At 39.1% G+C, this 16,442-nt stretch overlaps 1 pseudogene; it reads left to right on the plus strand.

Moving 5' to 3' along the window:
* Positions 1-15,279: 15,279 nt before the first annotated feature.
* On the plus strand, positions 15,280-16,208 carry LOC133056375 (olfactory receptor 52A4-like; annotated as a pseudogene).
* Positions 16,209-16,442: the final 234 nt, after the last annotated feature.

Raw genomic sequence — 16,442 nt, forward strand, 5'->3', positions numbered from 1 at the left:
ATATAAAAGATAAAAAGGGAGACAAAAGAGCTAAGGACGGAGATCCGTCCCGGGAGCTCTTAGGCGGCATTGCTTGGGGTAGGGTCCGGGCCTGAGTGCCCTGAGGACAATCGGAGGGAGCTTCTGTGAGTTGCCAACTTGGACTGTGGGAGACCAAAAGAGAGAGAGTAAATTAACCGGCCCGAACACACTGCCGGCCGTTCGCAGAACAAAGGGACCGAGAAAGTCCAGAGAAGAGCTCGCAGGCTGCGGACCGGCCCAGCCCCGCCGGAGGCAGGAGGCAGAGGGGAGGGGAAGGTCGCGGCGAGACACAGGGCGCAGGCACCCGACAGGCGCGGGCGGGGACTGGGGCTGGGGACGCGGAGGGCGGAAGGCGCGCGCACCCGACTGGCGCCAGCGGAAACTGAGACTGGGTCCGCGGAAGGGAGTGGGCGCGCCACACCTGGGGAGAGTGCGCCCACCAAGCCCCTGGCTGCCTGGACCGCTCTGACGGGGAAGGCACAGAGAGCGGGCGCAGCTTTTCGTTCCGCCCTTTTGTGGAACACCCGATGGCTGGAACCTCGCGCAGCGCGGGGCGCGCCCCATATAGAACAGCCGGGAGCCTGAGCAGCGCAGACGGAGAAAGCAGCGTCAGCCCCTCCCGGCAGCGACAGCCCGACCCCGCGGCGCAAGCCCGTCCCCACAGCGCCAGCCCCTCCCTGCAGCCCCAGCCCCTCCCCGCAGAGCGACGGAACTAGCTACCTGAATAAGAGTCCACCTCCGCCCGCCTGTGTCAGGGCAGAAATGAGGCTCTGAAGAGTCCAGCAAACAGAAGCCAAATAAACAAAGGGAACTGCTTCAGAAGGGACTGGTGCAACAGATTAAAATACCTCTAGAAAACACCGACTACACCGGAAGGGCCCTGTAGATATCGAGAAGCGTAAGGTGGAACGAGGAGCTATCTGAAACTGAGCCGAACCCACACTGACTGCAACAGCTCCAGAGAAACTCCTAGATATAATTTTACTTTTTTCTCTTTTTTTTTTCTTTTTTTATTTTTTCTTTTTTATTTTTTCTCTTTTATTTTCCTTTAAAATCCCCTATTACTCCCCCATTACTCCTTAATTTTTATTTCCATAGATTTTTACGATTTTTTTTAATTAGGGGAAAAAAATTTTTTTTTCTTTCTTTTTTTTTTTTTGCTTTCTTTCTTTTTTTTCGTTTTTCGTCTTTTTTTTCTTTCCTTTTTCTCTTCTATTTTCTATTTTTCTTTTTCTCTTATTTCTTTTAAAGTCCTCTAGTACTCCTCTACTACTCCTTAATTTTCATTTTCAATACACTATAACCTTACAAAAAAAAAAAAGAAGAGAAGCCCTATTTTTAAACCGAAGATTATTCTCTCCCAATCTTGACTCTCTGTTTTCTACCTCAGAACACCTCTATTTCCTCCTTTCCCCTTCTCTTCCCAATTCAATTCTGTGAATCTTTGTAGGTGACTGGGCTACGGAGAACACTCTGGGAACAGACAGCTGCGTAGATCTGTCTCTCTCCTCTTGAGTCCCCCTTTTTCTCCTCCTGCTCATCTCTATCTCCCTCCTCCCTCTCCTCTTCTTCATGTAACTCTGTGAACCTCTTTGGGTGTCCCTAACGGGGGAGAATCTTTTAGCCATTAACCTAGAAGTTTTCTTATCAGGGCTGTATAGTTGGAGAAGTCCTGAGACTACAGGAAGAATAAAACTGAAATCCAGAGGCAGGAGACTTAAGCCCAAAACCTGAGAACACCCGAAAACTCCTGACTACATGGAACTTTAAGTAATAAGTGACTGTCCAAAAGCCTCCATACCTACACTGAAACCAACCACCACCCAAGAGCCAATAAGTTTTAGAGCAAGACAGACCACGCAAATTCTCCAGCAACGCAGGAACATAGCCCTGAACATCAACATACAGGCTGCCCAAGGTCACACTTAACACATAGACCCATCTGAAAACTCATTACTGGGCACTCCATTGCTCTCCAAAGAGAAGAAATCAAGTTCCACGCACCAGAACACTGACGCAAGCTTCCCTAACCAGGAAACCTTGACAAGCCAATCGTCTAACCCCACCCACTGGGTTAATCCTCCACAATAAAAAGGAACCACAGACCTCCAGAATACAGAAAGCCCACTCCAGATACAGCAATCTAAACAAGATGAAAAGGCAAAGAAATACCCAACAGGTAAAGGAACATGAAAAATGCCCACCAAGCCAAACAAAAGAGGAGGAGATAGGGAATCTACCTGAAGAAGAATTTAGAATAATGATAATAACAATAATCCAAAATCTTGAAAACAAAATGGAGTTACAGATAAATAGCCTGGAAACAAAGATTGAAAAGATACAAGAAATGTTTAATAAAGACCTAGAAGAAAAAAAAAAAAAAAAAAAGGCCTAGAAGAAATAAAAAAGAGTCAATTAAAAATGAATAATGCAATGAATGAGATCAAAAACACTTTGGAGGGAACCAAGAGTAGAATAACGGAGGCAGAAGATAGGATAAGTGAGGTAGAAGATAAAATGGTGGAAATAAATGAAGCAGAGAGGAAAAAAGAAAAAAGGATCAAAAGAAATGAGGACAACCTCAGGGACCTCTGGGACACTGTGAAACACCCCAACATTTGAATCATAGGAGTTCCAGAAGAAGAAGACAAAAAGAAAGGCCATGAGAAAATACTCGAGGAGATAATAGCTGAAAACTTCCCTAAAATGGGGAAGGAAATAGCCACCCAAGTCCAAGAAACCCGGAGAGTCCCAAACAGGATAAACCCAAGGCAAAACATCCCAAGACACATGTTAATCAAATTAACAAAGATCAAACACAAAGAACAAATATTAAAAGCAGCAAGGGAAAAACAACAAATAACACACAAAGGGATTCCCATAAGGATAACAGCTGATCTACCAATAAAAACCCTCCAGGCCAGAAGGGAATGGCAGGACGTACTGAAAGTAATGAAAGAGAATAACCTACAACCTAGATTACTGAATCCAGCAAGGATCTCATTCAGATATGAAGGAGAATTCAAAAGCTTTACAGATAAGCAAAAGCTGAGAGAATTCAGCACCACCAAACCAGCTCTTCAACAAATGCTAAAGGATCTTCTCTAGACAGGAAGCACAGAGAGGTTGTATAAACATGAACCCAAAACAACAAAGTAAATGGCAACGGGACCACACCTATCAATAATTACCCTAAATGTAAATGGGTTGAATGCCCCAACCAAAAGACAAAGATTGGCTGAATGGATACAAAAACAAGACCCCTATATATGCTGTCTACAAGAGACCCACCTCAAAGCAAGAGACACATACAGACTAAAAGTGAAGGGCTGGAAAAAAATATTTCAAGCAAAAGGAGACCAAAAGAAAGCAGGAGTCGCAATACTCGTATCAGATAAAATAGACTTTCAAATAAAGGATGTGAAAAGAGACAAAGAAGGACACTACATAATGATCAAAGGATCAATCAAAGAAGAAGATATAACAATTATAAATATATATGCACCCAACATAGGAGCACCGCAATATGTATGGCAAACACTAACGAGTATGAAAGAGGTAATTAATAGTAACACAATAATAGTGGGAGACTTTAATACCCCACTCACAACTATGGATAGATCAACTAAATAGAAAATTAACAAGGAAACACAAACCTTAAATGACACAATGGACCAGCTAGACCTAACTGATATCTATAGGACATTTCACCCCAAAACAATCAACTTCACCTTTTTCTCAAGTGCACACGGAACCTTCTCCAGAATAGATCATATCCTGGGCCATAAATCTGGTCTTGGAAAATTCAAAAAAATTGAACTCATTCCAGTCATCTTTTCTGACCACAGTGCAGTAAGATTAGATGTCAATTACAGGAAAAAAATTGTTAAAACTTCAAACATATGGAGGCTAAATAACACGCTTCTGAATAACCAACAAATCATAGAAGAAATCAAAAAAGAAATCAAAATATGTATAGAAATGAATGAAAATGAAAACACAACAACCCAAAACCTATGGGACACTGTAAAAGCAGTGCTAAGGGGAAGGTTCATAGCATTACAGGCTTACATCAAGAAACAAGAAAAAAACCAAATAAATAACCTAACTCTACACCTAAAGCAATTAGAGAAGGAAGAAATGAAGAACCCCAGGGTTAGCAGAAGGAAAGAAATCTTAAAAATCAGGGCAGAAATAAATGCAACAGAAACTAAAGAGACCATAGCAAAAATCAACAAAGCTAAAAGCTGGTTTTTTGAAAAAATAAACAAAATTGACAAACCATTAGCAAGACTCATTAAGAAACAAAGAGAGAAGAACCAAATTAACAAAATTAGAAATGAAAATGGAGAGATCACAACAGACAACACTGAAATACAAAGGATCATAAGAGACTACTACCAGCAGCTCTATGCCAATAAAATGGACAACTTGGATGAAATGGACAAATTCTTAGAAAAATATAACTTTCCAAAACTGAACCAGGAAGAAATAGAAGATCTTAACAGACCCATCACAAGCAAGGAAATCGAAACTGTAATCAAAACTCTTCCAGCAAACAAAAGCCCAGGACCAGATGGCTTCACAGCTGAATTCTACCAAAAATTTAGAGAAGAGCTAACACCTATCTTACTCAAACTCTTCCAGAAAATTGCAGATGAAGGTAAGCTTCCAAACTCATTCTATGAGGCCACCATCACCCTAATTCCAAAACAAGACAAAGATGCCACAAAAAAAGAAAACTACAGGCCAATATCACTGATGAACATAGATGCAAAAATCCTTAACAAAATTCTAGCAAACAGAATCCAACAACATATTAAAAAAATCATACACCATGACCAAGTGGGCTCTATCCCAGGAATGCAAGGATTCTTTAATATCCACAAATCAATCGATGTAATACACCACATTAACAAATTGAAAGATAAAAACCATATGATTATCTCAATAGATGCAGAGAGAGCCTTTGACAAAATTCAACACTCATTTATGATTAAAATTCTCCAAAAAGCAGGAATAGAAGGAACATACCTCAACATAATAAAAGCTATATATGACAAACCCACAGCAAGCATCACCCTCAATGGTGAAAAATTGAAAACATTTCCCCTGAAATCAGGAACAAGGCAAGGGTGCCCACTCTCACCACTACTATTCAACATAGTGTTGGAAGTTTTGGCCACAGCAATCTGAGCAGAAAAAGAAGTAAAAGGAATCCAGATAGGAAAAGAAGAAGAGAAACTCTCACTGTTTGCAGATGACATGATCCTCTACATAGAAAACCCTAAAGACTCTACCAGAAAATTACTAGAGCTAATCAATGAATATAGTAAAGTTGCAGGATATAAAATTAACACACAGAAATCCCTTGCATTCCTATATACTAACAATGAAAAAACAGAAAGAGAAATTAAGGAAACAATACCATTCACCATTGCAACAAAAAGAATAAAATACTTAGGAGTATATCTACCTAAAGAAACAAAAGACCTATACATAGAAAACTATAAAACACTGATGAAAGAAATCAAAGAGGACACAAACAGATGGAGAAACATACCGTGTTCATGGATTGGAAGAATGAATATTGTGAAAATGGCTATTCTACCCAAAGCAGTCTATAGATTCAATGCAATCCCTATCAAGCTACCAACGGTATTTTTCACAGAACTAGACCAAAGATTTTCACAATTTGTATGGAAATACAAAAAACCTCGAATAGCCAAAGTAATCTTGAGAAAGAAGAATGGAACTGGAGGAATCAACCTGCCTGACTTCAGACTCTACTACAAAGCCACAGTCATCAAGACAGTATGGTACTGGCACAAAGACAGAAATATAGATCAATGGAACAGAATAGAAAGCCCAGAGATAAATCCACGGACCTATGGACACCTTATCTTTGACAAAGGAGGCAAGGATATACAATGGAAAAAAGACAACCTCTTTAACAAGTGGTGCTGGGAAAACTGGTCAACCACTTGTAAAAGAATGAAACTAGAACACTTTCTAACACCATACACAAAAATAAACTCAAAATGGATTAAAGATCTAAATGTAAGACCAGAAACTATAAAACTCCTAGAGGAGAACATAGGCAAAACACTCTCCGACATAAATCACAGCAAGATCCTCTATGACCCACCTCCCAGAATATTGGAAATAAAAGCAAAACTAAACAAATGGGACCTAATGAAACTTAAAAGCTTTTGCACTACAAAGGAAACTATAAGTAAGGTGAAAAGACAGCCCTCAGATTGGGAGAAAATAATAGCAAATGAAGAAACAGACAAAGGATTAATCTCAAAAATATACAAGCAACTCCTGAAGCTCAATTCCAGAAAAATAAATGACCCAATCAAAAAATGGGCCAAAGAACTAAACAGACATTTCTCCAAAGAAGACATACAGATGGCTAACAAACACATGAAAAGATGCTCAACATCACTCATTATTAGAGAAATGCAAATCAAAACCACAATGAGGTACCATTACACGCCAGTCAGGATGGCTGCTATCCAAAAGTCTACAAGCAATAAATGCTGGAGAGGGTGTGGAGAAAAGGGAACCCTCTTACACTGTTGGTGGGAATGCAAACTAGTACAGCCGCTATGGAAAACAGTGTGGAGATTTCTTAAAAAACTGGAAATAGAACTGCCATATGACCCAGCAATCCCACTTCTGGGCATACACACTGAGGAAACCAGATCTGAAAGAGACACGTGCACCCCAATGTTCATTGCAGCACTGTTTGTAATAGCCAGGACATGGAAGCAACCTAGATGCCCATCAGCAGATGAATGGATAAGGAAGCTGTGGTACATATACACCATGGAATATTACTCAGCCATTAAAAAGAATTCATTTGAACCAGTCCTAATGAGATGGATGAAGCTGGAGCCCCTTATACAGAGTGAAGTAAGCCAGAAAGATAAAGAACGTTACAGCATACTAACACATATATATGGAATTTAGAAAGATGGTAATGATAACCCTATATGCAAAACAGAAAAAGAGACACAGAAATACAGAACAGACTTTTGAACTCTGTGGGAGAATGTGAGGGTGGGATATTTCAAAAGAACAGCATGTATACTATCTATGGTGAAACAGATCGCCAGCCCAGGTGGGATACATGAGGTGCACTGGGAGGACTGAGAGGAATCGGGTGGAGAGGGAGGTGGGAGCGGGGATCGGGATGGGGAATACGTGTAGATCCATGGCTGATTCATGTCAATGTATGACAAAACCCACTGAAATGATGTGAAGTGATTAGCCTCCAACTAATAAAAAAAATAAATAAATAAATAAAAATAATTCTTACAAAAAAAAAAAAATAAATAAAATGGGACTCAAAACATCCGTTCTAGAGAGCAGATGTGAGAAATAAGTGAGAAATAAGAAAATACTCCCCAATTATGTAGTTCATATCATTGTAATGTAGACATATCATTGTAAATATCCAGGGCCAACTGTGGATACTCCTGGAATTATGATTAGCAGAAAAATAACTACATGTTCAATAGCAGAGGGACAGATGTGTTGTACACCTGGGAGTCCTCAGGTTGGAACACAGCCAAAGTCTCTGGGCAGGACTATTGGAAGCTTACTAATTGGGACATCAGATTCTCTTTTACTTATTCCATCTGTTACTTTTACTGAGATGTAATTCATATACCATAAAATGTGTCACTTTAATAGGTACAATTCAGGATTTCTAATAAATTTTAATGATTGTGCATTCATCACCGCTATTGAATTCCAGAATATTTTCCTCCTCCCTTTAAGATACCCATACTCATTAACAGTCAATCTAAATTGTTTCCCTCTTCCACCCCAGTCTTAGGAACTGGCAATATACTTTGTATCTTCAAGTTATGTCTTTCTGCGTATTTATGTAAATGAACCATCCTACATGTGGTCTCATGTGTCTGCTTCATTTGTTTAATATAACATTTTAAAACAATTTTTAAGGTTCATCCAGGTACCACAAATCAGTATTGCATTCCTTTCTATGACTGAGTTGTACTCCACTGTATGGATATACCATTTTATGTTTATCTATTCAAAAATTGATGAATGTTTCAAGTGTTTCTGCTTTGTGGAATCATGAGCCATCATTTAAAAAGCATCATCAAAAAGTACACTTGAGGTTAGCTGTCATCCGTTTAAAGAAAGTTCAGTCAGGATTCTTTATGCATTTTTATTTAGTCATTATCGTTAGCAAGATTGAAGGAATGAACAAGTGGATATTTAAATTTAGTCACATAGCTGCTGAGATCTAATGACATCAGAGAAGAGAAAAGGAGTTGAGAAATGGCAGGTAACTTTGGTAGGATGGGATGTGAACTGTGAAAGAGAAAATGGATGGTTATTATAGGGAAAGATCAAGAGATTAGATGTATCTCATTGTTTTAAAGTATTATTTAAATCAGAGTGAGAGAGGGTGAACTGGTTACAAATACAAGAAAATATATTAGAAATAATAATCACCAGGTGAAAAGTGAAAGCATTAGTCACTCAGTCATATCTGACTCTGCAATTCCATGGACTGTAGGCTGCCAGGCTCCTCTGTCCATGGAATTCTCCAGGCAAGAATATTGGAGTGTGTGGCCATTTCCTCCTTCAGGGTATCTTCCAGATGCAGGGCTCGAACCCAGGTCTCCCGCATTGCAGGTATATTCTTTACTGTCTGAGCCAGGTAGACAGTATCTACGACCTCTGAAAACAGGGGAGGAAATGCTGTGCGGGTGGTGTAGAAATGTGACTCAATTATATTGATACTTCTCTCTGTAGACAGGTTTTTAGTTTTTATTCTTAATTTCCTTTATTACAGTTCATAATATAATACCTTTGAAAAAAGCTATGTGAACATATTCCTGATGTATTACTTGGAAACAAGTTCAATCTGAATAGCACCCTCAGGTACAAATCTTACCCAATCCCCTATGTCTTTTTACTTGATAAAAAGCATCATTCCCTGATTTCCAAGCAGATTCAAGTGGATAATAATTAGGCAAGAGAATGAAGAAATAAAGGAAAAGCATTCTAGGAAAACAGCAGAAAGGGAAAAACTAGAGGTCACTCCACGAAAACTGGAGATACCAAGGGAATATTTCAAACAAAAATGGATACAATAAGGGATGGGAATGTCAAGGACCAAACAGAAGCTGAAGAGATTAGGAGAAGTGCAAGAATACACAGAAGAACTATACAAAAAAGATCTTAATGACCCAGAAAACCACCATGGTGTGGTCACTCTCCTAGAGCCAGACATACTGGAGTGTTAAGTCAAGTGGTCCTTTGGAAGCATTACTGTGAACAAAGCTAGTGGAGGTGATGGAATTCCAGCTGAGCTATTTCAAAGCCTAAAAGATGATGCAGTTAAAGTGCTGCACTCAATATGACAGCAAAGTTGTAAAGCTCAGCAGTGGCCACAGGACTGGAAAAGGTCAGTTTTTATTCCAATCCCAAAAAAAGGCAATGCCAAAGAATGTTCAAACTATTAGTCCAGTTGCACTTATTTCAAATCCTAGCAAGGTAATGCTCAAAATCCTTCAATCTAGGCTTCAACAGTACATGAGCTGAGAACTTCCAGACACACAAGCTGGATTTAGAAAAGGCAGAGGAACCAAAGATCAAATTGCCAACATCCTTTGGGTCATAGAAAAAGAAAAGGAATTCCGGAAAAAACATCTACTTCTTCAGTGACTACACTGAAGACTTTGATGTGTGGATCACAACCAACTGTGAATAATTTTTTAAGAGATGGGAATACCAAACCACCTTACCTGCCTCCTGAGAAACCTATATACATTTCAAGAAGCAACAGTTCTAATCGGACATGCAGCAACAAACTGGTTCCAAATTGAGAAAGGAATACATCAAGGCTGTGTACTGTCACCCATTTTATTTAACTTCTAGGCACAGTACATTATGTGAAATGCCAGGCTGGATGAATCACAAGCTGGAATCAAGACTGAGGGGAGAAATATCAACCTCAGATATGCAAATGATAGCACTCTAATGGCAGAAAGCAAAGGGGAACTAAGGAGTCTTTTGATGATGGTAAAAGAGGAGAGTGAAAAAGCTGGCTTAAAACTCAATGTTTAAAAAAAAAAAAAAAAAAAAAAACTAAGCTTATGGCATCCATCCCAACACTTCATTTCAAATAGATGTAGAAAAAGTAACATAATTTATTTTCTTGGGCTCCAAAACCACTGCAGATGGTGACTGCAGCCACAAAATTAAAAGATGCTTCCTCCTTGGAAGAAAAGTTATAACAAACATAGGCAATGTATTAAAAAGTAGAGATAACACTTTGCTAACCAAGGTCCATATAGTCAAAGCTATGGCTTTTCCAGTAGTCATGTACAGATGTGATGTTAGAGTTGGAACATAAAGAAGGCTGAGCACCAAGGAATTGATGATTTCAAACTGTGGTGCTGGCAAAGACTTCTGAGAGTCCCTTGGACAGCAAAAATATCAAACCAGTCAATCCTAAAGAAAATCAACCCTGAATGGTCACTGGAAGGACTGATGCTGAAGCTTCAATACTTCGACCACCTGATGCAAAGAGTCAACCCACTGGAAAAGAGTCTGGTGCTGGGAAAGTTTGAGGTGCTGGGAAAGGTTGAGGAGGAGAAGGGGGCAACAGAGGATGAGACGGTTGGATGGCATCACTGGCTTAAAGGACATGAGTTTGAGCAGACTCCAGGATATAGTGAAGGGCAGGGAAGCCTGGAGTGCTGCCGTCTGTGAGGTTGCAAAGAGTCAGACACAACTTAGTGTCTGAACAACTAGTCAGGGAAAAATAGTGCAGTTATAAGGAAAAGCTGTAGTTCCTCTACAGTGAATGTATATAACAACCTGATGCATGTCTTTAGATCTTTTACAAGAACTAAGACCCCGTCCAGCTGGAGGATGGTAATTTCTTACTGGGCACAGGCACATGGACCCCAGACCGATCAGATCCAGATGGCTGAGAGCTGAAGTTCCCTGACCTCTATCTAGTTACTTCACTGCCAACCAATCAGAAGAAAGCCACACATCCTGTTGCCCTCCAGCCAAATTTGCCTTTGAAAATGGCTCCCTAGAAATCCATGGGGAATTTAGGTCTTTGGGGCATGAGGTGCTCAGACTCCATGCTTTGTTCTTGCAATAAAACTTTTTCTACTTCACACTCCAGCTTTCCAGTTGTCTTCCTCACTGTGCTTTGGGCACAGACATTTGCATTTGTCAAGAAAGTTTTGGGACTTCCCTGGCAGTCCAGCAATTAAGAATTTGCCTTGCAATGCAGAGGATGCAAGTTCCATCCCTGGTTGGGAAACTGAGATCAGGTTGCACGGTGCAGCCCAAAATAAAGTTATTAATAGTTTCACATGGGATATAAGTGCTTTATATTCAGAGTTAAAATCTCTCCTAATGTACTTTAACTTCTTTAAAAAATATTTATTAAAGTCTTCTTTGTTTTGAAAATTGTGATATAGCTTGGGATAAGGCAGTGGTTGTAAACATACACCCAAGAGTATATTCTATGCATAAATATCCTCTGTGTAGAATTTTTTGAACTTAAATTAAGAGAGTTTCCAATACTCATGTGCTATATTAATAAAGGGATTCATTCAGAGATAATATTTTGAACATTTTTCATAAATTGTTAAGTAATTATGAATTAATGATGCATCTAATGTAATTATTAGTAAAATAACCAAATAAAACTGTCAAAGAGCAGAGTGCCAATAGGTTAATAATATTCTACTTTCAGTTTTTAAATTATTAATATTTTCCCTTTTTTGCATTAATTAATTTTGCATGATGAGAAAGTTAAAATAAATAAATAAATATATCTTACATTAAACTATATATTAAAGATGTTTAAGACTATAGAAGTTCCTGTGATCAAGCGACTGACTGTGGAAAAAGCCTATGATCTCCATCTCTCAGAAGAACAATCTCCTTCAACGTCAGTCTCTGTAGATAGGAAGGATATCTTCAGTTCCCCACTGATTTTATTCCCCTTTATTTCAGCAAGTCTTACTTTTTATGGAACTTACTACACAACAAAGCCCTGCCTCCCTACCTTATCCTAACACATTCCTGCTTGTATCATTGACACGCATCTGGAAATCTTTGGAATGGCCATGGATGCTTAAGAGTAAATAAGTATAATAAATAATAAGAAACAGTTTTTTTTTTTTTTCTTTCCAATTTATTTTGCTTGAAAAGCATGGGATAAGCAGGCCAATTTGCTCAATGAACAGAGTCCTATTCTCTGAACCTTTCCCCTCTGATATCACCTTTTGCTGTCACATATGTAAGAATGAGAGGAATCTCAATGTCTGGGGCTGTGAGAAATGCAATTGCACTTTGGGTGAAGGGAATATTGTCACCTCCTGCTGAACTAGATACATCAGGGTCCCCTGGGTATTGAGTAAGAACAGAGTCCCAAGAAATGCTGGCTGCCCTTCTGGCCCTGAACCTCCTTCTTTGACCCAAGGATTAAAAAAAAAAAAAAATAGGAAAAAAAACCACAACTCTCTGGATTTACAAGGGGCTAATGATCTTTGGTTAGCAGGGCAAATGATATTACAAAACATAAATCTTCCATAGCTAAGACCAGTGAAGAAATGACCTTCTCCTTTGCTGGCCCTTTCCCATACTGTTTGTGGATACTGAGTAAGTGGAGAGTTAAGAATGTGTACCAGGTTAAGTGGAGATGAGATTATATATCTTGAAGTCCAAACCCAAGTACAGACAATGGATGAAGATTTCAGGACAAAAATCCAAGTCATAAAATTAAATAGTATGGATATTATTTTGATAGAGTTGACTTTGAGGTCCTAGGAACTACAATTTTAGAACAGTAATAATACATTTGAGAGTCTGCTTTGGAAGATCAAGTGGTAAAGAGTAGTGAGCACCATGCTAGTGAAGAGGCTGAATAGACCTACAGATATTTAAGTTGAAAGAGACAGAATCTTAAGTGACTTGAATCTTTGTGCTGCTACATCCTAAGATATGTAACTTAATAAAAAAAAAAAAAAAAAAAAAAGGACAGCCTTTACAGGGAACCTATTAGCTCAATAGAAGGGGTATTCTTGTGAAAGGTATACAGTAATTACACAGACAGTCCTGGACAGGTATCAGCACACGTTTATTCAGCTGTCAAGAAGTTATACTGAATAATTATGTTTGACAAAGGTGATTTGGCACTCTCTTATACAAGAGATTCCAGATTTAAATTTTATGAGTAGAAATTAGGATTGTTTGAGGCCAGTAAAGCACTAAGAATATTATTTGGAGGTGATGATTTGATTTAGAGAGAAATGTCTTGGAATGATTAGGACTATGGCACTTTAAAAATGCATAGATCATCTTAATTTAGATATAGACAACAAATCACTTCTGCAAACTTTCTGCTCTCATTTAATATATATATATATATATATATATTTATTGATATATACTCATGCAATCCCTACAACTAAACTTTATATTTTATTGCTGGTGTTCAGTTACTGGCAAGTGTCAAGAGTTCCCAGCAAAAGGCTTTGTATTATAGTGAGATTTTGATTTCTTCTCTGCTGCCAGAAGTGCAAGATATTTCCTCCTGAATGTGCCTGTGTGTTTGTCAGTTATTCTCCAGGTGCCATTAGACACTTCTCAAAGAGGTGTACTTCTTCATATTTTTCATATTTCAGAAGATAAAAAAATAGACATTTGTACTGCCCTTTGGCAGGAAGTAGCCTTGATGTCTAAGTTCTGTCTCTGTGATCTCTGCCTTCACATGGAGATCTAGGCTTCCAATGTCATTAACTCAACCTTTGCTCTAACCAAGCCAGCATCTTCTCATTGCTCTCCTGGTGAAAAATCCAGGGTCTCTCTTCTCCTCCACCATGATCCCTCTAACACTCTTAATTTTCTTAACTAATATTTTAAAACTGTCTTTACTCTTTAGTGTGTGGAAAAGAGACAGAGTGATGAGCTGTAGGTACTTTTCTAACTGAGGAATTTGTATGTTAGATGTGTTTCCTGAATCAAATTTTCAGGCATCTGCCATTGTCTACCTGGATGTCTGAGTCCTACAGCAATTTCATGTTTGAAAATTCTTTCCTGAGCAGGAATTTCAAAGTCAAGAGAGATAGATCATTTTGTGAGTGGAGTCACAACTTTAGAAAGGAGACTTCATTTAATTTTATCAAAGCTATACTGGTATGTTCTTTATGTACCAGCCTAAAGTAGAAGCATATTAAAAAGCAGAGACATTACTTTGTCAACAAAGGTCCATCTAGTCAAGGCTATGGTTTTTCCAGTAGTCATGCATGGATGTGAGAGTTGGACTATAAAGAAAGCTGAGTGCCAAAGAATTGATGCTTTTGAACCACGGTGTTGGAGAAGACTCTTAAGAGTCCCTTGGACTGCAAGGAGATCCAACCAGTCCACCCTAAAGGAGATCAGTCCTGGGTGTTCATTTGAAGGACTGATGTTGAAACTGAAACTCCTATACTTTGGCCACCTCATGAGAAGTGGTGACTCATTTGAAATGGCCCTGATGCTGAGAAAGATTGAGGGCAGGAGGAGAAGGGGACAACAGAGGATGGGATGGTTGGATGTCATCACCAACTCATGGACATGAGCTTTTGGGTGAATTCTGTGAGTTGGTGATAGACAGGGAGGCCTGGCATGCTGCAATTCATGGGGTCACAAAAAGCAGACACAACGGAGTGACTGAACTGAACTGAAAGTAGAAGGACAGTAAAGAGTTTAGAGAAATTTGTGACGAGAGAAAAGTGCAGCCCAAGGATTTTGATGCCTCTGTGTCTAAAGTATTGTCCCACTGTGTGTTTTTATTCTTCTTTTTTGCTTTCTTCACTCAATGAACAGGTTAGAAGAAGAAAGAGAAGATGGATTGGGGGAGGAAGGAGAATGCCACAGAGCATCCTGATCCCATTGACACGATTCACAGGCATGGAGTCCAAAGACTCAGTATTCAGGCTATGGATGTCACTGAATGTGGGAAGATAATTGTGCTAAAGTGAATATTTGTTAAACCTTCTATAGGTCTCAGTATTGCCATTTTCACAGCTATTGCAATTTTTAAAAAAAGTGATAAATGAGCTGATGAAGTTAATTCTCCTATTTCTGTCATTTAGTACTTGAGTGAATAGTTGAGAATAACATATGTATACAAGAGTAGAGAGAATCACAGTTTGGCCAATGTTGTCCCCTTGCTAAGAGGACCCCTGAGCTTCCATGTCTAATACAAATGGCACTGTACTTATGCCCTCTATGCTGACCTTTATTGGGATTGCTGGCCTGGAAACTACAGTATTGGACTGAGATTCCATTCTGTGAAATGTGCATCATTGCTTTGATGTGAAATTCTCTACTTTTGATCATCATCGAATCTGAACCCAGTCTCCATGAGCCTATGTATATCTTCCTGGCCATGTTGGGAGCTATGGACCTTGCACTTAGCACCAGCATTGTCCCCAAGATGCTTGGAATTTTTTGGTTTCACTTGTCAGTGATCTATTTTGATGGTTGCCTCTTTCAGATGTGGCTCATCCAAACATGTCAGGGCATTGAATCGGGAGTCCTGCTGGCCATGGCTCTGGACCACTGTGTAGTAATCTGTTATTCCCTGAGGCATGCTACCATATTCACTCAACAACTAGTCACTGACATTGGAGTTGGAGTGACGTTGTGGGCAGCCTTTCTTTTTATCCTATGCATATTGCTCCTAAAGTGCCATCTTACCTTTTACAGAACTCAATTAATATCCCATGCTTACTGTGAATATATGGCCCTTGTAGGGCTTGCCACTGGAGATGTTTATAAGTTCTATGGTCTCCTTGAAGCTATTGTTATTGGTGACTTTGACCTCATTTTGATCACCGTCTCCTATACACAAATATTTGTCACTGTCTCCCACCTGCCCCAGAAAGAGGCATGCCTTAAGGAATTTGATACATGTATTCCCCGCATATGTATCTTCTTCCAGACCCAGTTCCAGAACTGGAAGAACTGGTTTTTTCTCCTTTTGTAATCATACGTTTGCCACATATATCTCATCTTATATATGTATCACTTTGTCCATTCTTTAGCTGCTGGTTCCACCTTTCCTCAACACTTTTCTCCTGGACACTTCTCTCTATCAAACAGCATTCGAGATAAAGTAGTAAAAAAGGTTCTGTTTCAAAGGCCAGGCTTGACATTTGATAGAACTAGTTTATCCTATGGATTTAATGTCTCATCTCTTGAGCATATGTGATCTGCAAATCCAGTTAGTGGTTTGGAGTATCATCTTACTTGATGAATATATTAATAAAATGTGAAATATAAGGGATCATATGGTGTTCATAGAATAAATGATAGTCAATAGGAAGAGTCAGAACTCATGACTCTCCTTATCA

The sequence above is a fragment of the Dama dama genome, chromosome 1, assembly GCF_033118175.1.
Source record: "Dama dama isolate Ldn47 chromosome 1, ASM3311817v1, whole genome shotgun sequence".
NCBI lineage: Eukaryota > Metazoa > Chordata > Mammalia > Artiodactyla > Cervidae > Dama > Dama dama.